General features: G+C 43.8%; 1 pseudogene; it reads left to right on the top strand.

The window, feature by feature from the left end:
* LOC115869857 overlaps positions 1–26,485 on the top strand; it is a 53,858-nt pseudogene extending 27,373 nt beyond the window's left edge.
* The last annotated feature ends 284 nt before the right edge of the window (positions 26,486–26,769 follow it).

The raw sequence follows: 26,769 nt of genomic DNA, 5'->3' as shown, positions 1-26,769 counted from the left end.
GGGCACCATCAGCTTTCTTCACCACATTTGCTTATTCACCCGCTTTGTCTTCAGTGGTTGTGTCAGGAAGGTGAGCATCATAGGCCAGACAAAACCTTTTGACAATTTTGATCTTTTCTCCATTTATCATGATATCACCTAGTGGTCTAGTTGTAAAGCTTTTGGTGTTCTTCACATTAAGATGTAATCCTTGATCTTCAAAGGCTCCAAAGTCCTCCTGACTTTCGGCAAGCAAGGCTGTGCCATTGGAGTGCTATAGGCTGTTAGTAAGCCTTATACCAATCTTGTTACCACATTCTTCTTCATATAAGCCAGCTTCTCGGTTTGCTCGACATACAGATTGGATACATAAGTTGAGAGGATATAACCATGACACACACCTTTCTTGATTTTAGGACCCTGCAATATTCTCTCGTTCTGAGCACAAGAGATTGATTAAAAATACACCCTGCATCGACACTGCCTCACACAAGAAAGACAATCCGTTTCCACACGGGGTGATAACTACAGGCACAGAGGGTAGGATTGACAACACAGATTTGGGGGACATAATTCAATCTACAACAGAGGGCAAATGGAACGGGCATTTTCTCTAAGTTATACCACTTGTGGAGAAAATTGGAGGTCCTGGTACCAAACTGCTATGAACAAAAAGGATTATTTACTGTATTAGTCTTCCTTAGGTCCCGGTGAGGTCAGCCCGTGTTGCCTAGGTTTGCACTGGGAGCTAGGAGAGAGGCATCCTAAGGCCTCTGGCCTTTTTGTTCTAGATGGACCGCTTCCGGTGTACAGTCCTGCCGCAGCTTCTGGAAGAGTCTGTCTTCGGTTCCCAGTTAAAGCGCAGGCCCCTCAGGACCACACTCATAAATGACAGTTTGAAGGAAACCTAAAAGCATCTTTAGTCGAATTCCCTGGTTGGTGCATAAATCTCTTTTAAAAGTGCTCTTTGATTCCGAGTGACATAGTACTTACCACCCAGTGGCCGGCCAGTCCACTTGTGGTCCTTTTCAAGGGATAGAACATTCAGGCGCAGTGAGCTGAAGTCCTTATCATGGCCTTAGCATCATTCTGCCAAGATTTTGTAATCAGTTTCATGAGATCAGCGACGGCCGGTGACATGCCAAGACTCAGCATCTCTGTTGGAAAGAGATGACTCCACTTTTACTTTTCAAATCACTTTCTCTTTCCTGTGGGCAGTATTTACACGTGCCCTTCCAGCCCCTTGTTTCTCTTACTTACGACACAAATGTTAAATAAACTCAAAAGCCTACTAGGTAATCAGCACCAGAGTTAGTCTAGGAAAGGAGGCTTTCGGCAGACAAGCTTCCTGGGCTGGAAAGGAAAGAGCCCAGGAAGGAGGCTGTAATTCTGAAGGGAATTCAGTGCCACCTTATGAACGTCATTGGAGCGCACTGGGAGTTCACAGCTGGATCACTGCATCTCATTTGGATGATAACACCAGAAAGCAGGTCTCTGGTTCTATTCAGGCCTGAATAGAAACTCTTCTTGGATTGGAATGGGCCCCACATTTTTATCCGTCACTGGGTGTTCCCTCCTGGGTGGGCAAACCCAGTGTGAGGCAGTGGTTAGCAGGGTTAGGCCAGGATCTTGGATGGCTTCTCTCGGTCAGACACCAGCCTTTCTGAACCCACCACTCTTTCCTTCCTGGTTTCTTCCGAGAGTGACTGAGGGTCCTAGGGCTTCTGCTGCTGAGATGGAAACACTTGATTAATCAAGGAGGGACCAAGGTCAGAAACACTGACGATTCAAATATCCCAGAAATAGGCATAAGGACTCATTGGTAATTTCACTTTTGGGGTACAAATCTAAGAAGCCGAGGTGAAGAGGGAAGTCATCAGAAGGAAGACGCCTGCTCAGGACACTGTTACACGTTTCAAGACAAGAGTGATTGCCACGCATATTTCCCAGATGTCAAATAGCATCCACGTTAAGAGCCTCGTTTCACGGATGCCATTTCTAGCCTCAGGCCATCTTCATAATTTTTACATTTTCTTGAACTTAATGAAATCTGCTTGGTAAAAAAAATCTCCATAATTATGGTCCAAGTTATGGCTGAGGGAAAAGGAGGGGGCCTAATTATAGTGATTCTCTAAGACCTTCTGCAAGAAGGTTCTCTGGGGAAGGGTGTGGGCTAGGCATTAACCCTACCTCCCCATCACCTTGTCTGGGAAGACCAAGCACATTACGGAACTTTTCCTTAAATGGCGGTGAAAAGAGACCCCACATAATAGGATTGGTGAGAGTGCTATCCTTCCTCCAACCATGGATTCATTCAGCAAACATCGTTGAACACCCTACCTGGGAATAGCACAATCAAGGATTTCCAAACATCCTTGTGTTTATGAAACTTATATGGTGTTGGGAATGGTATAGACAATAACTGTAGTAATTAAGTAAATGACACAGAAGATGATAATACTATGGGGAAAATGGCAATAGGAGAGGGTCATCAGAGTAAGAAAAGCTGCAAAGACAACACAGAGGTCTCGATGGGGTTGTTCATGTTGTGGGTTAAATGGGGATCTCCTGGTAGACCTTATTGAGAAGGTGAGAATTTTAAGCCAAGTGTGTTAGGCCCGGTTGACTAGAGAAACAAATCCGGTGACATTCATATATGTGTAAGAAAGAGCTTTACATCAAAAAGCTTTCTATATCAGGAACACAGCCCAGTCCAACTCAAGTCCATACGTCTGATACTAGTCCATAAGTCCCTCTTCAGACTCATGCAGCCACAGCAGTGATGCAGAATGCAGGAAGACTGATCCCAGGTTGGTGAATGCAAAGTCATGTGGATCCAATGTACAGTTCACCACAGGGCGCTGGCTCACTGGCATGGCGGTGAAGGCAGAGAGAGAGGTGCCAGCCTCCAGAGAGCCATTTATCTTGGTTGTACCTCCAAAGGAGGTCATCAAGCAGCGATCTGACTGACAGGCTAAACTCCACCCATATCTTCTTACAGGTGCCATGTTGGCACAAAAAACCTAACAATCACACCTCGTTTGAAGAAGGCGAGGAATTACCCAAGTGGAGAGTTGGAAGAGGGTCCTTGGAGACAGAGGAAGCAACCAGCACAAGGGCCCTAAGAAAGGAACGTCCCTGCTACATTTAAGGCTATGGAGGTTAGTGCAGCTAGTGAGGCAGTGAAGATAAAATAAGAAAAGGGGTTGGAGGTGCTTCTGGTGCTAGGGAAGATTAGGGGGTTATGTGGGGCCTTGTGGGTGGATGTAATGTTTTTTTGGCAATTAGTCTGAGTAATGTAAAGAAATACTAGAGGTTTTTAAAAATGAGTTTTGAACATGGAAAACATAGCTTTGGCTACTGTTTTGAAAACAGACTGTGAAGAAGCAAGAGAAACCAGCTAGGTGGCATTAACAGGGAGGAGAGATGATGGGAAGTGGTGACCCTCAAAAGAATAAGGAAATATCCTGAAGACAGTGTGAGCATCCTGTCTTGCTGGACGGGATGTGGAGGGTGGCCACATCTGTGGAGGAGAATTAGTACGTCAGTCAGATCTGTTTGAGAGTCTCTTCACGTAAAAGATGAGTGGTCAACCATTCAGCCAGGACTACACAGTGGAGCCCCAACACAAGCTCTGGGAACCGAAGTGGAGGGGAATTTTCTATGTGTGTGCGTGCACCCACTTGTGCCTCGTCACACAGTGATGCCAACAAAGGAAAAATGTCCTGACTCCACGGCGAGAAGGGCAAGAGATGCGCCCCATTAGTTACTCCACCGGATGTACCCTATGTTTCTCTTCCTTCATCCGGTTTCTTCTTTAGATCCTTTACCTGAAATAAATTATATTTATGAGTTTAACAGCCTTCAGTGAGTTCTGGGGACTCTTCTAGTGAATTGGGAACTCCTGAACATACAGTTGGCGTTAGAAGTGAGGGGCATCTTATGTGGAGACGGTGCCCTTTGAACCTGGTAGTGGCCCCTACCTTTTGATCTCACTGCTCCTGGGCTCCAGTCGATCCCGACTCACAGCGGCCCTGTCAAGCTTGTCAGGAGCAGACTGCTTCCTCTTTTCCCCTCGGAGCAGCGAGTGGGTTTGATCAGCTGACCTTTGTGTTAGCAGTCCAGTGTCTCTTCCACAGTGCCATAAATATTTTTATTATCTCTTGCTGCATAACAATGACCCCAAGCTAACTGGCTTAACAATTTAATAAAGATATTATTTCACTGTTTATTTGGATGAGGATTCAGAAGTGGCCTAGCTGCGTTCGGATTGATAGTCTTACGAGAAGCAGTTACAGGGTCCTTCGGATGGGGCTGCAGGTGTCTGAAGGCTTGCCTGGGGCTGGGGAATCTGATCGTAAGATGGCACATTCACACGGATGGTACATTTTCATGGGGCCGACAAGAGGCTTCTGTTCTTCATAGACCTGCCTCCGTGTCCTCCCCACACGGGAGCTGGCTTCCCACAGAGTACATGATAATAGAGACAAGACGTTCTAGTATCCAGAAGCCCTGGTGGCAGTGTGGGTTGTGCACTGGGCTGCTAACCACAAGGTCAGCAGTTGGAAACCAGCAGCCTCACTCTGGGTGAAAGCATCTGAGGAACGCATAAGGGTGGGTCTATCCTGTCCCATAGGGTCTTGGAGTCAGAACTTCCTTGGGGGTAATGAGTTAGATTTGTTGGTTTGAGTACCAAGCCACACATATTATTTTTTGCCACATTCTATACTGCATACTCTATTCATTACAAATCTAGCCATAGTGAAAGGAGGTGAATCAGGGCTCCCTACTTTTAAATGGAGAAAATACTGAAGTTGTCAAGGATTTCGTTTTGCTTGGATCCACAATCAATGTCTATGGAAGCAGCTGTCAGGAAATGAAATGATGTATTATGTTGGGCAAATCTACCGCATGAGGCGTCTGCAAAGTGTCGAAGAGCCAGCATGTCACTCTGAGGACTTAGGTGCACCTGACCCAGCCATGGCCTTGCCAACGGCCTCTCATCTGCATGTGAAAGTTGGATCGTGAATAAGACGGACCCCAGATCTGATGCCTCCGAATGATGGTGTTGGTGACGAGTTCGGAAAGTACTGAGGACTACCAGAAGAACAAACAGACTGTCTGGGAAGAAACACAGCCAGAATGTGCCTTAGAATTGAGAATGGCAAGACTTTGTCTCACATGTTTCCCCTTCCCGGAAAAGGACCTGGTGCTGAGTCCAGTGGAGGACCAGTGAAAATGAGGGAGGGCATCGAGGAGACGGCGGTGGAGCAGCCAGGGGTGCAGCCACAATGGTGCGGATGGTGCCCGCCTGGGCGGTGCTTCCCACAGGGTTCACACGAATCGGAACCGACGAACCGGCACCTACCAAAAATGAGAACCGAGGCACACTAAAGGATGTGTTGACGTCCGCGTAGTTTCAAGTGGTCACACGGGCTAGAGCCCTACTCTCACCTTCCCTAAAGCCTTTTCTATGCGTAACTAGAATAACAATTCTCTTAATTTTGATTTATGAAAATGTATTGTTGTGAAACATTCACAAACACCAACCCCTTAAACATTTTTAAGTGTACAAGTCAGTGTCAAAATTATTAAGCTCACCGATTGTGCAACCGTCACCACAATCCATTAATTTTCTAATTTTTCAAAGCAAGTCTGAGTTTAGGGTTTTTAGAAATTATTTGTAGTTGGAAATTCCTAATTGATGCATCATCATATAAGTTGAAGTGGTTCATCTGAGAAAGAATACATGTTTCCAAAGTAGGGCATAATGGTCTCCTAAAAGTGCAAGGCTACATGACGCTGCTAGGGAGATGGGATGTTCTACCCAGGGGTTTCTAGCCTTTGAAAAGATTTCTGGCTCCAACCCTGGCACATCTTAGTCTCAAAGGGCCACATGGATGTGGACAGAGAACATATCAGCACTGACTAGTAAGGTTGCTTCCTGAACATTATGGATGCTGCAGGACCAGGGGCTAGTAGAGGCAGCATCGTCTTTAATATAATCCTAAAAGGAAAAGGATTATGTGATGCTTCTTTACTGAGTGTGGTGATTATGAATTAAACCTGCATGTTTTTAAAGAATTTGTGGTAATCCTGATAAGCCAGTATTACTATTCATTTGTTGCTTTTAATTTTCAAAGATTTATTTTTAAATATCTCTAGTCCTTACTTTTCCCATTTTTGACCCCCTGGTACATTTAAGCACTGAGATGCCTGAAAGCATTTGGTGATGGTTTCTGCTACACAGATGGTGCGCGCCTCACCTCGGCTACAAAATTTGCTAAATACTTTGAGTCTTATTACTTTGAAAGACTATGAAATTATTTTTGTAAATTTAATAATGAATTCACTTCATTGGTTATTTCATTTTGACTTTTTCTGGCACCCTACTAATTTCACTAAAATTTAAACCTCAATCATCTCTACTTAGTAGGTGAAGAATGTTTATTCATTTATTTTGACTTAATTCTTTATTCCTAGATAGGAAGACAAACATTTTTCCTTTCGTTCTTTGAATCTTCTCTCAACAACATTCGCCTAAAACAGACATTCTTAGAAATGCTTTCCTATGTTGTCATTCTGTTACCCCAAACAGGGCATTTCCCTCAGTTCTTATTTTTAAGCTGCTCCATTATTGTCCTGACAATGTTTTGATGCGATCCATAAGGTTTTGAGAGGCTAATTCTGAAGTGGACGGCCTGTGCCTTCCTCAGAGTCTGTTCTTCGTTTGGAAGCTCTTCTGAAACCTCTTCACTTTGGACAATCCTGCTGGTGTCCGAAAATGCCCGGGACACAGCTTCCAGCATCGCAGCAACATGCAAGTCGCCACAGTATGACAAATTGAACGCAAAAATTATAGCACAGAATCATCAATATCACATGCAAGTATATTTTGCTCAAGACCATCCGGCAATGGTTGCAGCAGCACAATGACAGGGAGTTGTCAGAAAGTCCGGCCGGAAGAGGACGTGGAACAAGGAATATCATCGCTGATGGCAGATGGAACTTGGCCAAAAGCAGAAAAAGGTTTACTTGTGTCTTATTTGCTATGCAAAGTCATTCAATTTTATGGACCAGAACAAACTATGGATAGCCTTGAGGAAAATGGGAATTCCAGAATATTTAATTGTGCCCACGCAGACTTTGTGTGTGGATCAAGATGCAGCACAAGGATGAAATGCAAAAAGGACAAGGGAATACTGCATGGTTGAACATCAGGAAAGGTGTGTGTAAGGATGGTATCCTCTCACCATGCTTATTCAATCTGTCTACTGAGCGAATCATCAGAGAAGCTGGACTGTTTGAAGAAGAAGGCAGTGTCAGGATTGGGGGAAGGCTTATTAACCACATATGCCGATGACACCACCTTGCTTGCTGAAAGTGAGCAGGACTTGAAGCACCTGATGAAGAGCAGAGGTTGCAGGCTTCAGTGTGGATTACGACGTAATGTAAAGAAAACCCAAGTCCTCACAATTGGACCAGCAGGTAGCATCGCGATAAACTTGGAAAAGTTTGCAGTTGTCGAAGCATTCCTTTTGCTTGGATCCACAATCCATGCTGTGAGAGCGGCAGGCAAGAGATCAGAGGACACATTGCTGTAGGCAAATCCACTGTCCTAGACTTCTTTAAGGTGCTGAAACACAAAGATGTTGCTTTGAGGACTAAGGTGAACCCGGCCCAAGCCATGGCATTTTCCACCGTCTGATATGTATGTGAAAGTTGGACACTGAATAAGAAAGCCTGAAGAGGAATCACCGCATTTGAATTGTGGGGCTGGTAGACACTCTTGAAAGTGAACGCATGAACAAATAGTGTTGGAAGAAGCACAATCAGAATGCTCTTTAGGAGCAAGAATGGCAAGCCTTCATCTCATGTGCTTTAAACATGTTATCAGGAGAGACCAGCCTCTGGAGAAGGACATCGCGCTTGGTAGAGGGGCAGCGGTCAAAAAGGGAGACCCCGATGAGATGGATTGACACAGCGGTTGCAGCAGTGGGTCCAAACACAGGCATCATTGAGGATGGCACAGACCAGGTGGCACTTTGTTCTGTTGGGCACACCGTCATACGGGTGGAACGGCTCCTAAGACAACCACATGGTGGTCTTCAATAAGCGACTGCATACTCTTCCTCACCGATGAGATTAAACATGACTGGTCTGAGCAGATACCTCTTTCATGTTTAGCTTCCTCATTCTGTATTTTTGTCTTAAGTTCATTCGCTTTTCTGTGTGTGTCTGAGCAGGAATTGTGAGAAGAGCACTTCTCTCGAGCTAAGCCATCCCTTTGGGCCGTCTTAGGAAAAAGAGCTTCTTAATTCAACACCTCTCATCCATCCATCCATCCATCTAGCCAGCCATCTACCCAACAACTAATTAGTAAGCCCCTGCTGTTCGGGGGAATCAGAGATGCTTAAGCCGCTGTCATTCCCTTTAAGAATTTGAGAAGACTAGCTATTAAACAAACCAACACTTACAACGTGTCTACCAAAACACCAAGGTAGCATGAAGAAGGTGGCGATGGCGTGGAGTGATATTTCTGTTATCTCTTACCATGTCACAAACCACTCAGAGCTCGGTGGCTTAAAACAATCACACTATCTGGTTTCTTGTGATTATACAATCTGAGTTGGGTTTTGCTGACAGACTCTCCTGCTGTGTGCTGGGGTGAGGAAATCCACCATAGCTTCTTCCCTTGCATCTCTGGGGAAGGAGGATGAAGAGCAGAGTGCTGGTCAAGCACCTCCCACTCTCCATGTAGTATCTTCACCTGGCTTTCTTGAGCTGCTTCGTAGGTTACTGTCCCAGGGCAATTGCGCTTCTTTTTGGCAGCTGGTTTTCAAATGGAAGGTCTGCGGAAGCTACGAGTTCTCTTAAGGCCTATACTTGGAAGCCCCAGAATCTGACCATCGTCCACTGGGAGGGGAGTCATTTGTTTTAATGAGTAAAGTAGCGTGCATGTACAGGAAGCTAAGGCATTTATGGCAGCCATCTGTGGAGACGACCACAGCTGGGTAGGTCAAAAAGCATCATAAAAACGTGATTGAATTGGCCGAGGGAAAAATGTGTGAACTCACTTATTCACTTAGCCTCTCTGAATAAGAACTCCGTTTCTCTCTGACCTTCAACTGTGTTTCACTTCTGGAATAACTATCAGGCCTGCAGTTTCTGGCTGTTTCGGATCCGATAGTCTATTATTCAGGCTAGGTTCTTGTATCTATGAGTCTTACCCACAAATTGGTCTCTCCGTGCTCCTGGCATTTCTTTGCTGTCCCTTTCCGACACAGGCCAGTTAATTAACTTTCAGAAGACAGAAGACTCTCTGATCGGAAAGTGGGGCCGAGGGAAGAGTTCATGTGGCTTTAGGGAGACTGAGGATGACTTGGCCGCTTGTCGTCCCACCTGGAGAGGAAGTTGGAAAGAATATAGGATATACCAGGAGCCTAATTTAGATGGTGAAAAACACAGCGGCTGTTGTTGGCGGAGGCAGGCTGGGAGTAGGGAGGGGAAGCAAGCAAGGCAGCTGTCAGCAATCTGGGCTCAGGAAGCCTGACAACCTCTAAACCGACCGAGTCCGAAGCTCTTTCCTGCAGCCTGGGAAACTCCGAAAAGTAGGCTTTTTCTATACTGTATTTGAGTTTTGGAATTGTTTGTTTACTGTATGTTCTCTGGATTTAGTGGCATATCCCTGAAACTGTCATTTTTCTAAGTTGAGTTAAATGGAACCAAAGTTTAAGGCCACATTTGGGCTAGACCAGGGGTGTCCAACTGGTGGCCTGCAGGCCGCACGCGGCCCCCAAGGTAATTTTTTGTGGCCATGATGGTCTGAAATAAAATGAAAAGAGAAAAAAATTGTTATGAAGAAATAGCGCTTAGGGGAGACTGAGGCAAGACTGTACACATAATTCCCTCATTACATTTTATTTATTACAAGCTCATCCATCTCTGGGGTTTTCTGATATCCACAGGGACAGAGAGACCCAAATAAGAGCCGGCGGAATCCTTGCATTCCTGGTCTCTGTTCTAAAGCTCCGATCCCTTCGCGAGACGGATAGGGGAAGCTATGGTGATCATAAAATGCTTGTTTTTATTTCCGAAAGTGGAGCTCATGGACTAGTTTAGCAATGAGTATGAGGATGCTACTGAACAGCAGGCCCCTCCCCTCGAACCTGAGAACTCTATCCTGTCTAAGCATTGGGGAGTCCTTGCCTTTCCAGACCAAATTCCCTCCCTGGAGTCTTCCAGAGCCACTCTTGAGTCACTCCCAAATTGTCCTCTGGGAGTGCTGTCTCATGAGTCAGCCCCAGTCCTGCCAGCTGAGAGGACCCCTGGCTAAATAAGCCGGGCAGTGGGCTCCGCATTGAGTAGGAGACTGGTCTCACAAGTCATTACAGGCCAGCCCAGAGGGAAGAAATTGTATAGATGCCATCAACCAGATTACTGACCCAGAGACCGTATTTGCTCAAATATGACCATTGCACTTCTTCCTGCCCAAGAAAAATGTTTGGAGGCGCTCCAGTGGTGCAGTGGGGAGGGGTTGGGCTGCGATCTGATGGCCGGCAGTTGGGAACCACAAGGAAGACTGGGCTTGGTGCTCCCGTCAACAGTGACAGTCTCAAACCCCAGCGGGTCACTTCAAGTCAGCATCGGCTCGATGGCGGTGCGCTGGTTGTTCTTCGGGAAGAAGACACGTATAAGGGAATTTTGAATCATAAAAAAGAGAGTTGCTGCGGAATTATTTTCCTTTTCTCTTTCTTTCTGAGAATACGATTAGGGCGGAATCGACTAGGTGATTCTTGGGGAGAGCAGACATGGTGCGGCTTGAAAACAGTCTGGCCTTGTCAGCACGGCCATGGAGTGGGAGGGAGCCAGCCTTCTCAGCGGGCAATGGAAGTTGGTTACTCATTACCCCCAAGACCTGACAGCACACGGAGCAGTCGACATTGTATTTATGCTACAGAAAATAACGTGAGACGGCTTTTACGACCCAATTTAACCCAGCCGAGGGTAGCAGTTTAATAAAGACAAGGACAATAGAATTAAAATCATCCATCGAGCTGCATAACCAAAGGCTCATAAATACAGGGAATCGGGCTAATCTGACAGGAAATAGATAGCACTGTCATACAATGTGTAAAAGGTAGAGGAACTGCTTCACTCGGAATTTGGCTGAGTGAAGTTGACAGGTGCTGCGATCTGTAAAAGCGAAGCAGCGAAGACCGCACAGCAGCCTTTTCTGGATGCCCAGCCCAGGCAACAGTTCCGCTTACTTATTCACGCTACTGATGGCGGCCCAGAGCTTCTGCTGGGCGAGACCTAGCGTCTAAACAACGTCCCACTAACAAGCCACCTCTCCTGTGCTTGTGCCAGATATTTCAAAGTTTAATTTTACTTAGCATTGCTACCTTGCTTACCTCCCAGATATCCATGGCAACTGGCTAAAAATGGCTAATATAAATACAGAACCATCAGCGCTCACTGCTTCCTGGACCCATGGAGAGCCGTGGGTTCAGAGTGGAGAGTGACTTCCCTGAGGGGGGAAACATGTGCACAGCATGGGGATGGATTTCAGTCTTGTGCCATCAAGTGTGTGTGTAGCTTCGCCTAAGAGTGAATGAACCTCACTGCTGGGTCCTGTAGGGACATATAGAAGTAAACCTGGTATTTACCCTCAAAGAGATCACAGCCTGTAGGGTGTGTGAATTACTCTGAGGTGTAGACATTTCTTTCAAGGGTCTGATATAGAAAGTAGTCCCAGTGAGCCTTCTTCATCTGGCCTAACGGTTATCCTTATCCGTGTTTCTGGTGCCAAATGAACGTGTTGTCTTCTTCCCTTGTCTATCAGTCAGCCCCCTTGAGCCAGCTAGAGCCCAACACCAAGTAAATTCAGCCACCAGCTTCCTTTATAACCTCTGGGTGGACATGGGCACACCAAGAATCCATCCTATGCCTGTCTATTGTCAAGCCCTGTTAAATCAGTCTACTGTCAAATGTTTTCTCTCTAGTTAAATTTTTGCTCCTCAGAACTCCAGGGTCCTTCCAAGATGTGTCAGGGAGACCTGCTGGGAGGGAGAGTCCCTTACCTCCAACACCTGAAGTAGTCGCTCAGCATGGAAATCCTATATACATACCACAAATGGAATGCTGCCTGGCTTGTGCCGTTTTCATGAGTCTAATATTTGAGCCCCTTGAGCTACTGTGTCAACCCAGCTCATTGAGGGTTTTGCTGATTTTTATTGACCTTTCACGTGGGACTTTTCATCAGCAAACATCAATCACTACAAAAGGACATCATGCTTCATAAAGTAGAGGGCCTATCTATATCAATATCTGTCTCCATTTTTACTATCTGTGTTAATCTGGGTACTTTAGAGAAGCAAATCCACAGAAACTCATGTATAAGAGAGAGTTTTCTATAAAGGTTAAGTGCAAATCAAGAAAACATCCCAACCCAGTGTTGCCCAAATCCACAAGTCCACCATTAACCCATATGTCCGACACCAATCCATAAAGTCCTCCTCCATCTCACAAAACATACAGTATAATGCCGACTGCAAGAGGAAAGCCGAATCAGTGAACGTGTAAGCATTTTAGCCCTGGCAGGGGTCTCCACATGGCTGCTCCAGCACTCAGGGCTGCATTGGGGTAGGTCCATGCGACTTCTCCTTGGGAATGCCTTGCAGGAAGTGAGCTTTGCCAGGTGAGGCAGGGAACTGGCTAAGGTAGCTGCACCCTGATCTGACCATCACAAAGCAAGAGACCCAAGAACTAGAAAGGTGAGGCTCACTGAGCCATTTATCTCTCTGGCCTTCAATTAACCCCACATGTGTTTATGGGCCAAGTTGGCACAATAAATTTTAACTCACTATCAAATCTATATAAGGTTCAGGAAGGACAGAGGCTGAGAATCAGCCATTAAATTTGACCATTAGGAAACCTCAAGGGGCCTTAAATCTTTTTTTTTTTTTTTTTTTTAGTAGAGTGCCGGGGACAGCAGTTACATTAAAACAATTGATGAGAAGTAAGAAAATGAAGGTGATGAATATAAACCACAAGGGCAGCAGTTAGACTGGAGATGAATGTGGGACAATAAGATTTAGAGAGTGTTTCCTTTGGAAATTCATGGATTTGAGAATTGAGAGGAAGCTAGTCACAAGTTTAGCAGGAGACACTGACTAAATGTGCAGGAAGACAATTGGGGAAACCCCATCTCCAGGAAGTGGGTGAAACCAAAGACCAAATTTAATGTCTTCTAGTTGATTCTGACTCATAGCAGCCCGATAGGAACACAGTAGAACTGTCCTTGTGATTTCTAAGACTGTAAGTCTTTATGGGACTGGAAAGTGTGGTAGGCCATGTTGACCAGGAAAGCAAATCCAATAGCACTCAGATATGTGTAAGAGAGAGCGTTATATCAAGAAGTAATTATATATCAATCAAACATCCCAGCCCAGTCCATATCAAGGCCATAAGTTCAATACTAGTTCATAAGTCTGAGACTAGTCCCTCTTCAGACTCATGCAGCTACATGCAATCATGCAGAATGCAGGAAGATCACAGGCTGGTGGGTGCAAAGTCGTGTGGATCCAATGGCAGAGTTCATCACAGGGCTCTGGCAGGGCTCAGAGTGGCCCAGTAGCAGGAAGGCGAAGGCAGAAAGAGAGAGAAGGAGGCCATGTCCAGACCTTGCCCACAAGGAGTCTCACCATCAGGCTGTGAGCTGATTGACAGGCTAAACTCCAGCCCTACAATTTTATATATCTTCACGATGACATGAAATTATGTAACTACCTACCACAGAAAGCCTCATTTTTCTCCTGTGGAGTGGTTGGTGATTTTGAACTGCTGACCTTGTGGTTAGCAGACCAACATGTTGGGTGAACTCAGGATGCTCCCCTACTTGAACCTCCTTTCTTTCACTAGTAAACTGGAAATTTCAATATTCACTAGGATGTCAAAATTAGGTGAGATGAAGTACGTAAAAGCAGAGAGTATGAGGCTTGGGTCATAGAGGGCAGTCCCTCCTTGCCTCTCAGCTTCCCATCTTCTGGCTTTGCCATCTATACTTATGCCTGTGGTTGTAGTCAGGTAGATCAAGGTTTAAACCATGGCTATACCACGCACCAGCTGTTGGGCATTAGGTAACTCCTCCAATGAATCCAAGCCTCAGAATTGGCATCTGTAAAATGGGAATAATATTGCATATCAGGGTAATCTGTGAAGGTTAAATGAGAAAGTATATATAAAGCACTTAATAAAATGTCTAACTTAGAGATCTTGTCAAATAAAGGAATTGTTCAAGAGACTCTATTAAAGACTTTAGTCAACTGGCATGCATCAGGGAGCAGCAGTTGACCAGGTAATCAAGTCAAAGCAGAATTAGAGTTTTATGGCGTAAGGAGGAGAGAGGGGTCATGTCTGAGGTTTGATGCGGGCAGTCATTTTTATCACGAAGTGCTGTGCAGCTTGCTGTTGGAACTGTTGGAGATTGCTCTAGGTTCTGTGCCTCTTGTTTTGGATGTGGGGATAAACAGTTCTTTCAAGGGTTGTTTGCTGAAGCCTTGACGTTTGCTAGTCAGAGTTTAAGGCAGGAGGAAGAAGCGATAAAAGGAAAAGAAGTTGGGCTTGGGAAAGGAGAGGAAAGACAAAGGTCACAAGAAGGAAAACTATGATTTTAAGGAAACAGTGAATAAATATTGAATGAATAAGTAAATGCATGTCTGGCCTAGGAGATATCTTAATACATTTAAATGAGGTGCAGTGTTGTCCAAATGCTTAAAAAACCAAACCAAAACAAAATCAACTGGACAGCCCCTTACAGAAGGGTCTTGGGGAGGAGGTGAGTCAGTCAGGGTGCCGTATAGTACGGCTGAAACATACAACTTTCCTCTAGTTCTTTAATGCTTCCTCCTGCCCCACCCCCCACTATCATGACCCCAATTCTACCTTACAAATCTGGCTAGAGCAGAGCATATACACGGGTACAGATAAGAGCTGGAAACACAGGGAATTGAGGACAGATAACCCCCTCAGGACCAATATTGAGAGTAGCAATACCAGGAGGGTAAGGGGAAGGTGGGGGGAGAAAGGTGGAATTGATCACAATGATCTACATATAACCTCCTCCCTTGGGGACGGACAACAGAAAAGTGGGTGAAGGGAGACATCGGCCAGTGTAAGACATGAAAAAATAATGATTTATAAATTATCAAAGTGTTCATGAGGGAGGAAGGGGAAAAAGAGGAGCTGATACCAAGGGCTCAAGTAGAAAGAAAATGTTTTGAAAATGATGTTGGCAACAAATGTACAAATGTGCTTGACAAAATGGATGGATGGATGGATTGTGATAAGCATTGTATGAGCCCCTAATAAAGTGATTAAATATATATATATAACTCATGTTCCCTCAACTTCTCCACGCACTCCATCTTGCTAGTTTGGCCAGATCACCCTGGCTCTTCAATAAATACTGTTCTTTCCTGCCTTCCTGCCTTTGGCGCTGATAGGTCCTTACCTTTGAAGACCTCCATTTTCCCCCCAAGAAGAGTCAACCTCAGCGCTGTAGGGGAGACCCACTGGCTCTCCCCGTCAGCTCTGCATTCTGTCGGTGTGAGTTTTTAGGCAAGTTGTTTACCCTCCTAGAAGCTCACGGTACTCACCAGTCAGACGGGGATGGCAGACCTGCTTGGCCGAGTGTTGGGAGGATAACACATGACGTTGCATGTTAATGCCCAGCATGTAGTTGGTGATAAAAAACGTGGCTCTCTCATTCTTCAAATCCACCCCAGTGGATACCTCGTAAGGGTTCCCTCAACCACAGGGGGTCCCATTACTCTTTGACCTCACAGACCCTTGTTCGTACTTCTCTTGCGACCTTTGCTCTCCACAGGTCTACCCCGCTTCCCCGAAAGTAAGACATCCCCTGAAAATAAGACCTACTTACAGTTTTGCCTCTCGCTGAAATATAAGGCACCCCTGAAAATAAGACCTCCCCCAAAATAAGGCCCCTCGAAGCTACCATAACTCTGGACTCTGGACCGTAGCGGCGGGTGCCTCCGCACAGCTCACTGTTGGCCACAGTGCAGCCGGAGCAGACAGGAAGTGCAAGGTCTCTTTTAATAAAGCAATGAGCAATAAATGTGTACCGTATTCTTCTTCATGGAAAAATAAGACATCCCGTGAAAATAAGACCTAGCGCATATTTGGGAGCAAAAATTAATATAAGACACTCTTATTTTCAGGGAAACAGGGTATGTGCTTGTGGCATGTCTGTCTCGAGCAGTCTTTGTCTGAGCAGCCCCTACAGGAAGTGATGGAGAACTCACAGGGACTTGCAGCCCTGTGCAAGCTGCTTGCTGAATTTGATTGACATGCCCAAAGAACCTTATCTCCTTGTTGTTCTCGGAAAGACCAAGTTTAAGAGCTGCAACGGTCCTAGGCCATCATGAATTAGTCAATCTGTTTTGGTAGAGATTTACAGCCCAGGGAACCCTATAGAGTCATTCTTAGTTAGACTCGCCTCAATGGCAGTGGGTTTGGTTTTTGATTTTTTTTTCCAACTTGATAAAAATGTGAGGTTTTCTTGCGGCCCCAGAATAGGTAAACCTAGGCTATTGTGTAGCTGATTTCATGTAATTTGTTCCATCATGATTCTGATCATGAAAACGCCACCTCCTGCTTCTCATGACATTGGGGCATGGATGGTATGTTGGTGTGTTCTGGGAGCATATGGGAGGGACACTCACAGAACCAAAAACTTCCAGAGCGTTTCTAGAATTGAAAGCAAACTTACTTTGACTCGATTTACTTACACAATAACATATCCAATCCAGTAGAGATTACTTCAAGTTGAGTTGCAGGAAAACTCATGGTGCTTTTTCCTTAAAGAGATTCTTCTTGCCAAATCCTTCGCTGCCCTCCACAGTCGGGCCACCGTAGATCCGCAGATGCTGCGCCGTCTGCTGAGAATGGTTACTTATCGCGGACAAAGTCACCTTCTGCTGAGGTCACGTCATCATTGCCAACCCCAAGCAGAGTGAATTAGCCCTTCTTCTTGTTCCTTCATAATCCCCACACCTCCTTATGGTGCTGCTTTTTTATATGACCGCAATCATTTTTTTATATATCGAACTCTTCCCCTAGATTGTGAATCCTTTAATGACAGAGATCACTTCCTTTCTGAGACTACTGCTTTATTTTGTATCCAGTGACCCACATGAAAACCACAACAAAACAAAACCTGCAAGCAAATCTCCAGGAATGGAACGTTATGAATACAAGCAGAACAACTTACAATTCTGCTCCACAGTGATTAGAGTCATAGAACGTAAAAAGGAAAATGGATGCTAGAGAAGATTATAATAGTGAAATAAGGGAGACACAGTCAAAATATTCATAATGCCCCAGATTAATGTTTTGGGATGACAGGAATACAGATTTGGTTGCCAGACTTCAAATTTGCAAACAAAAGAATTGTGCTCATGCAGAGCCAGTAGATGGAACAAGAGGCAGCTGTTTTACAGGACAAGGGAGTAGTGCATGGTTTAAAATTAAGAAAAGTGTGTATCCTCTCACCATACTTTTTCAGTCTGTATGCTGAGCTGATAATCCAAGAAGCTGCACTATGTGAAGCAGCACAGCAGCGTTAGGCTCAGAGGAAGGCTTATGAACAGCCTGCGATGTGCAGCTGACACAACCTTGCTGGCTGAAAGTGAAGACCTGAATCCATGCTGATGAAGATCAAGGACGGCAGCCCTCAGTGTGGATTACAGCTCAATGTCAAGGAAACAGAAACCCTCACACTGGACCAGTAGGTCACATCGTGGGAAACAGAGAACTGATTGAAGCTGTCAAGTATTTTTTTCAAGCCTTGCTATTAGGAGCTAACCCAGACATCATACCGTTCCATAGTTCATCCACATTAAGCAGTATTGTACAATTGCTACCAAAATTTGTTTCAAAACATTTTCTTCCTTCTTGAATTCCTTGCTATCAGCTCACCCTTAATCTCTGCCCCCACTTCCCCGACCTCACCCCCCAGGAACCCATATTCTAGTTGTTGTGTCTACAGGTTCATCATGCTGAGTTTCATACACTGAAAACATAGAAAGACTCATAACCAAGAGTCAGGAAGGCTACCCACGATGACACAATACAACAGAGATAAACCCCAATATGAAAAAAACTATATTTAAAATATCAAAATCCAGATCCCGCCCAAAGTGTATCGCAGGGGAGATCCAATGACCAGGTTTTAACCACTCAAGTCAGATTAATCATTTTAATCTACTGAAGTCGTTTCTCCAATACTCTGTCTGCTCACCAGGCTATTCCCATCCCTCAATTATGGTGATTTCACCAGAGGCTTATTCCCTGTGTAGATCCTGCAAATGTGTTTTGGGCTTCCAGTGTCCTCCATAGCCTTCTGCATGCCAGAATCTTGTAATTTAAGCTCTGATATTGTTCACTCCTTCAGATTTGGATTATATATTTTCCAGTCCTTGGATTCCAGATATTGGTGTGTCTAGACATTGGTGTGCTTCTTCCATGTGGTCTTGGTTGACGTCTAACTTAAATGGCTGCTTGTTTGGATACATGCCTTTAAGACCCCAGATGCTACTCTCATAGCTGGGCATCATCTTATGTCTTCATCACACTTTGCTATAGCACCCATCTCTTCTGTGCTTCCCTCATGAGGGAGAATATGGAGCAGGGCCATGTATGAGAACTAATTGTTTTTAGATTGGAGCTAGGATTAAATGTGAGCCCCAAATCTGTTCCTGAGTCTTTTTTTTTTTTTTGCCTCTGGCTTATCTTAGAGACCTCCTTGTTAATTTATGGTAGGAAATCTTCAGTCATTTCCCTGTGATGTACAGACCTTCTGTATATAGTGTCATTGATTAGCCCAAGGTACTAATTTTTAAAACACTATTGAGAAAGGGAGATTGAACTGAAGTTGTCAAAGATTTTTATCTAGCTTGGATCCACAATCAGTGCTCCTGGAATCAGCAGTCATGGTATCAAACGATGCACTCCATTGACTAACTCTGCTGCACAGGGTCTCTTTTAAGCATCGAAGTGTAGGAGTAAGGACGACAATCTGAGGGCTAAATACCCCAAGCCATCGCATTTCCAATCTCTTCATTTGCACGTGAAGGTTGGACAGTGAATAAGGAAGCATTGAAGACTTTGAGTGTGGTTCTAGCGAAGACTCTTGAACGTCCCATGGGCTGCCACAAGTCAGACAGCTCAGTCACAGACGAAGTCTAGCCAGAATACTCTTAGAAACAAGGATGTTGACACGTGGTCTTGCATACTTTGGAAATGTTATCAGGAACGATCCGTCCTTGGAAAAGGACAGCAGGCTAGGGAAAGAAGTAGTAGTAGTTGTTGTTGTTGTTGTTAGGCGCCATCAAGTCCTAAATTGTGAGAAAAGAAACGTCTGCCTGTTAAAGCCATCTATTTGTCTTTAGGCTACAGAGGCACTAGATAAGTAGATTTTTAAGATGGTCCTTATGTAACATCAGCAAGAACATTCCCAAATGAGACCCAGAGCTATCTAGAGATCAAGACCTAGACCTACGAATAATTTTCCGTGAAATGAAAATAGATGTGACCAGACAAACAAACAAAACAACAACACATCAAAAAACGTAACCATCACACCAAAGAAGACTATGCCAATGTGCTTGTGCCAATCTGTTAAACAAACAAACAAACAAACATCAACAGAAAACTAAGCAACTGGGCTAGTATAGTGGTTAAAAAATAAAGAAGCAAGAAAAATAAGTAGCATTTGCTAATGTGGTGCTAAAAGTATCATATTATTTTGATATCTTGTCTTTAATAAATAGATGCATCTATCTCTATGTTGTTATTATTGTGTTTAGAAGCCATTGGGTCAGTTCTGACTCCTAGCAGCAGTCCATGTACATCCGAAGGAAACTCCGCTTGGTTCTGTGCCCTCCTCACCAGTGCTCTGATGTGTGAGCCCATTGTTGCAGCCACTGTGTCCGTCCATCTCACGGAGGGCCTTCCTTTGTGTGTGTGTGGCCCCCTCCACTTTACCGAGGGTGATAGCCTTCTCCAGGGACTGGTTTCTCTTGATAATATGACCAAAGTATGTGAGAGAGTCTTTTCATCCTTGCTTTTAAGGAGCATTCTGGCTGTACTTCTTCCAAAACAGTGTAATGTCTTAATATGTGTTTTTAAGGTTTGTTTTTTTAATTTACTTCTCTGGGTTCTAATATCCATGGAAATGGCTACATAGAACTCACAGACAAAATTCATAACTAAAGGGTTTATTAAGGAAGTTAACAAGCTGTAATGCAGTGAGAAGTGCTCAGGATTGAGTTGTTTACCAGGCCATGCTACAAAGTTCTGTCAAGTCTGCTAATAAATGCCCAAAGGGCATACCACTCTGCTACAAACCTCAACTCAAAGGCATTCGGCTCAAGCTCTGAGTCAGCAAATGCAGCTCCCTTGTTTAAGTGCCCAGAGGCACCTCATCCCAGGCACTGAGCTCCACTTCCTTGGGTCAGCAAATCCAACTTCTCCAAGAAGTGCCAGAGGCATCCCACGCCACAATTTAGCCTCCTGCACAAAAGCACTCAGCTTTAGTTGCACTATGGGTTAGGAAGTTCACCACTCTGATTCATGCTCTGGCTCCTGGTTCTGCTGCTGCTCCTCCGATGTTGTTGTAACTGTCATCTGGATCCAGGAGGTTCACTGCACACGAATTTGAGGTCCAGAGGGCATGTGCCTCTCCTGGATCTTTCTGGTGGTGAGATCCTACCTCCTGTTTCTCAGAGCTCATTTTATACACAGCAGGCTGGGTCTCCATGGAATCCTCTTCTCAATTACAGATGAATTCTATCTGTATCTTTCCCCCACCTTCTTACCAGACCTATGCAGGGAAAGGTCATTTGGTGGGAGCTAGAGACTGGCTAGAGCAGTGGTTCTCAACCTTCCTAATGCCGTGACCCTTTAATACAGTTCCTCATGTTGTGGTGACCCCCAACCATCAAATTATTTTTGTTGCGACTTGGTATAATTAAAACATATATAATTAGGTTGTTTACTTTGAACAACTTCACAGATATGCAAATCACACATCACACATTCCAATAGTTAAATCACATTCATAAGAGTTGTGTAACCTTTCCCACAATCAATTCTAGGATGTTTCTTGTCCCTTCTACTCATTGGGGGCAGCTCCCCATTTCCTGACAGCACCCCTGTCACATCCCTTTGAACCTACACATCCAGTTGTTGTCTCTATAGGTTTATCTGATTTGGGTTCATATACAGAAAATTATACAAAATCAAGACAGAACACACACACACACACACAATTGGCCCAACAACAATAACACAATAAAACAAAGAAAACCTTCAATTGGTAACAATGCAAAAAATATTAAAAACTGGAGCAATTATCCACTGAGGCTCAAGGGAGCTCAGTGACAAGGTGTCCCATTTCAACCGCACTGGAAGTAATCCACCCTGCAATGTACTCTGTGTGGTAACAAGTTCTTTCCCGTCTCTGGTCCATTGCCTTAGGCATAGGGGTTCATCAGAAGGTCAAGCTGAAGTTCACACGAAGAAGCACACCAGTATGTGTGAGGCAAGAATTGCAAAAAAATCCCCCAAACAAAAACCAAACAAACCCAGAAAAGGAAATCATGTTTGAGCTTAAATTCTGAACACCTGGTTTGCAGAAGGCTGCAGATGATGGTGAAAGCCCAAACCCACTTGCAAGGTCCCTCATGGGAATTAGCATGATTTTGACGAGGTCTTTGTTAAAACAGTCAGATGTCTGTGAGCAAGATGCATAGGTCGTGTGTTCTCATTGAATGTGAATTTCCAGGTCTGGAAATGAGGACAATATGAACAATTGGGGATTTCTGCCTTCAAGAAAAGAACTAAAAAACCTGTGGGCAGTAACTGGATTTCATTGAATGAAAGGGTTTAATATGAGCACATTTTAGTTTCTAACGTCTTGAAAATGCATTTCATTATATTAAAAAAATCACAATAAGGATTAGTTCAGAGGGGATTCATCACAAGGTTTGAAATGCCCTAGCACAGAAAATATGGTTAAAGAAATCATGCTACTATTTTCAGAACATATAAAACTAGATAATTGAAAATATTTACCATCTTTCTCCTCAAAGCTCACAGAGCTTATGCTAAGGTACACTTTAAAGTTTCAGGATAAAAGAAAGCTTCAATTTTCAAACTAGATTATAAGCTAAACTACAGCAAGCAACTAATTTCTTAGTTACTTCTATTCATAGAAACTGAATTAATATATATAGAAAAACAAATAGGAAAATGCTGAATGAAGAAGAGCAATTAATTATTAAAACATATTATAATGCTCGGATAATCAAATCGGGGTGTATTGTTGCATGAAGAGATAGATATGCCAATGTAAGGGATCGGAGAGCACAAGGATACATGCTAAAGACCAAATTTAAGGGGGGATTTGACAAAAGTGGCATCTGATATCAGTGATGGAGTCTAAGACTGGGATGGTGCCTGGAATGTTGGACTTTCAGTGCTAAAATAGCATAATTCTGGGGACAGGGTGACAATTATTAAATACATTACAATAACTATAGAAGATATGACCATTCAATAAATGGTACCGTAAGATTCGAATGAATATTTTCTAAGTGTTGTTTTGCACAATTCATTGCACTGTGTGGAATGACTGTCCTGTTCATAATAACAAAAGATGGAAACCTCCAAGGAGTCTCTCCGTGGTGCAGAGAATATTGTCCACACAAAACTGACCTCGCTTCTGACACCAATCGCAAGTCCAGGAGTCAAATCACCCTCAAGTTTGACAATTTGCTAGAAAGACGCAAAGAACTCCTTGGAAGTGATTACACTCATAGCGGCAATTTATTAGAGGAAGAATACAGAATAAAGCCAGGCCAAGCGGGTGATCACCAGGTGTCGAAGGGATCAGGTACCAGGCATCAAAGAACAAAAAATCATATCATTGTGAATGAGGGGAGTGCAGAGTGGGGACCCAAACCCCATCTGTAGGCAACTGGACATCCTTACAGAGGGTCGTGAAGAGGAGACAAACCAGTCAGGGTGCAGTTTAGCAACAGTGAAGCATACAACTTTCTCTAGTTCTTAAATGCTTCCTCCTCCCCAACCCCCCATTATCATGATTCCAATTCTACCTTACAAATTTGGCTAGACCAGAGGATGCACACTGGTACAGATAGGAACTGGAAACACAGGGGATCCATGAGAGATGAACCTCTCAGGACCAGAGGTGAGAGTGGTGATGGAGGGAGGGTGGGGTGGAAAAGGGGAACTGATCACAAGGATCTACATATGACCTCTTCCCTGGGGGACAGAAAGGTGGGTGAAGGGAGGCGTCGGACAGTGTAAGACATAACAAAATAATAATTTACAAATTATCAATGGTCATGAGGTAGGGGGCTGATACCAAGGGCTCAAGTAGAAAGCAAATGTTTTGAGAATGATGATGGCAACAAATGTGCTAGACACAATGGATGGATGGATTGTGATGACTTGTACAAGCCCCCAATAAAATGATTAAAAAACAAAACAAAAGCAGTCTAAGCAAGAGAAACGTAGGACAGAACGCAGGAAGATTGCAGAGATGGAGCTGCCAATCATCTCTTTCTTTGAACTCATAAGCACACCTGACTCTTGCTGACAGCAATGTGTGACAACATGCACGAGTATTACCACCCCAGGAAGCTTGCCCCAGGCTTTAGTATCTAGGTGTCATTGAGCTTGATTACACACTGTCTATGTAATACCTTTAGCCTTTGGGTCCTTTTGGAGGCAGAATTAATATCGCAAGACCCAAAGTCCAATCATAAATCACATTATTAAAGTATCCAGTGACTGGAATCCCAGACAAATAAAAACACTCCCACTAGACAAGACATTTCAAGAGCCTAGAGATTTCCTTCCATAGCCAAACGCAGGGTCAGACCTCTGTTTGGGTAAGGTTAGTTCTTTACTATACAATACCTTTTTTTATAATGTAGAGAATAAGACTATATCTATTTATGTCCAATTGTGAACAAGAAACTTCTGTATCTATTAGCTAGATATGGTAATAGTCATTATTTGTGGTAACATTGGGTGTGAATCAGACGAGTAGGGAACTAGAAATGGTAGTTGTTATAGATTGAATTGTGTTTCCATTAAGTAGGTGTTGACTTGGCTGGGACTTGATTCTCTGGTCTGGTTTGGCAGTTGTGTAATGGTGTAAGGTAGCGCTTATGCAACGGTCCTCCATGCTGTGACCCAATTGCTTAAACCAATCCGTTGTACAAGGATTAAGAGTGGAATGCAACACCCTGTAACCCTGGCACAGCCCTGATGGATGCAGGGGAAGTTTCTCCGGGGTGTGGCCTTGCCATACTTTATCTTACACCAGTTAACGCGGGAAAGACTCAGACAGACAGAGGGGACCAGCGACCACACAGAATGAAGAGCTGGGAATGGAGTCCATCTTTCAGACCCAGGTCCCTTCTGTGGGAATGCCCTCGATCCAGGGAAAGATCAATGCCAAGACACCTGGAAATTTCCAAGGAATGTCAAGCCCACAGATGCTGAAGAGACAAAGGTTTTCCTTCTGAACCATGGATTAGAGGGATAAAATCTTCCCCAAGAGCTGGCTCCATACATGCAAACTTCTACCTTCCTAAATTGTGAGTCAATGAATTTCGGTTTCTTAGATCCATCCCCTTGTGGTATTGCTGTAACAGCAGCACGAGATAATCAGAAGGGCATATATATTTTACAGTATTTATCTACCATCCCTCTGGCTGGACCTTACCTATTCAAGATGTAGCATCTATTTTTTATTACCTATTTTTAAAAGAACCCAATTCATCCAAATCTGGACACCACAATTCATCCAAATCCTCTGCCACAACTTCCGGTGTTAGAAGGCAATGAATGCTATTTTCAGACTTTTTAAAGAAAAAGAGTAATCCAGGATGGTGATACCTCTTTAAGCCGCTATTCTCTCATGAAAGAAATACGAGCAGGAAGACATTGACTTAAAACGTTTTAAAAACCCGTACAACTCAGTGATTCTGCTAAAATCATTGGTGGGCCTTATCTAGAATGACGAAGCGTTCTCAAAAGAGAAATTTTATCTGCAGAAATGCATTAGTAATGACCAGTCAAACCAACTATTCCCTATAAAGCATAACTGATGGGTTGAGCTACCTATTTGAAGACAGATAAGCATAACTAGAGAAGGATGGTTATTAAGAGAACCCAGAGGACATAATAATACTAAAGGAGGAGAAAAGTGTAAATAATGATTTTTTATTTTATTTTTTTGCGTTGCAAGAGAATTTTATTGAGAAGCTCCGAGGAGGAAGAAAAGTCTATCCAGCCAGCATGGTCAAACTCAGTCGTGGGGTTTTGTGTGTGTGTGTGTTTTTTGCCATCTCCCCACCTCCCGCACCTGCACAATGAGCTTTTCTTATTTTTTAAATTTTAGCAGTTTTATTGACATATAACTCAAATAGCATACAATTCAGTGGTTTCAACATGTTAGAGTTGTGCAGTCAGCACCACAATCCACTTTAGACGGTTTCCTTTCTTCTTGTCCTTAATAGTTCCTCATTTCCTTCCAAGCTCCCTGCCATAACCGCAAGAAACGCTTAATCCAGCTACTCTTTATAGATTTATCTTTTCGGGCTTTCATATAAATAAAAAATACCTTATAAACACAAAATAACTCAACAACAATAACAAAATAAAACAGAGAAAAACCCCAATTGAAAGCAAAGTAGAAAAAAACTAGAACAAATTTAAAATGAGTCAAAAGGGAGAACCAATGATATGTTGTCAAATTTTAATCTAACTACATCTGCATAATCCACTTTTCAATATATGCTTTCTGACAGCAAAGTTATTCTGCTCTCTGGTCAATGGTCAGATGAAATTCTTCAGAGGCCTCGTCTACACGGGCCCTGCAAATGGATTTTGAGCATTCACTGTCATCCATAACCTTCTGCAAACCGGATGCTAGATAATGCTTTTATTTGGTGGACTTAAAGCAAGATGTAGTGCCTTTTTATGAAGATGGTGCTGAAGGCGAAGAAGGAAGCTCCTGCCCCTCCCCAAACGGAAGCCAAAGCAAAGGCTTTAAAAGCCAAAAGGCCGTGCTGAAAGGCGTCCACAGCCTCAAAACAAAGAAGATCTGCATGTCACCCACCTTCCTGCGGCCCAAGACCCTGAGACTAAGAAGGCAGCCCAAGACCCTAGGAAGAGCGCCCTCCGGAGAAACAAGCTGGACCATTATGCCATCGTCATGTTCCCCTGGACCACAGAGTCTGCCACGAAGAAGATCGAAGATAACAACACGCTTGTGTTCACTGTGGGTGTCAAAGCCAACAAACACCAGATCAAGCAGGCTGTGAAAAAGCTCTACGACAGGGACGTAGCCAAAGTCAACACCTTGATCAGGCCTCACGGCTAGAAGAAGGCATATGTTCGACTGGTTCTTGACCATGAGGCTGTAGATGTTGCCACCAAAATTGGGATCATCTAAAGTGAGCCCACACTCTCTTTCTCTCTTACACACTCACATATCTGAAACAAAGTTTCATATAGAAACCAAAAATAAAACCCTACCTTTACTATATGTGATGCATACTGTTTCCCATTTTATAATATAGAAATAAATATTACATGTAAATTATTAAATATTTACATAGATACTTCTAAGTATGTTTGATCATAAAGAAAATTGATAACAGGTTG

This window comes from Echinops telfairi, unplaced genomic scaffold, assembly GCF_000313985.2.
Source record: "Echinops telfairi isolate 266 unplaced genomic scaffold, ASM31398v2 ScPeMD7_60;HRSCAF=208, whole genome shotgun sequence".
Lineage (NCBI taxonomy): Eukaryota > Metazoa > Chordata > Mammalia > Afrosoricida > Tenrecidae > Echinops > Echinops telfairi.
The sequence above is the reverse complement of the archived record's forward strand: the minus strand, read 5'-3'. Positions and strand labels throughout refer to the sequence as shown.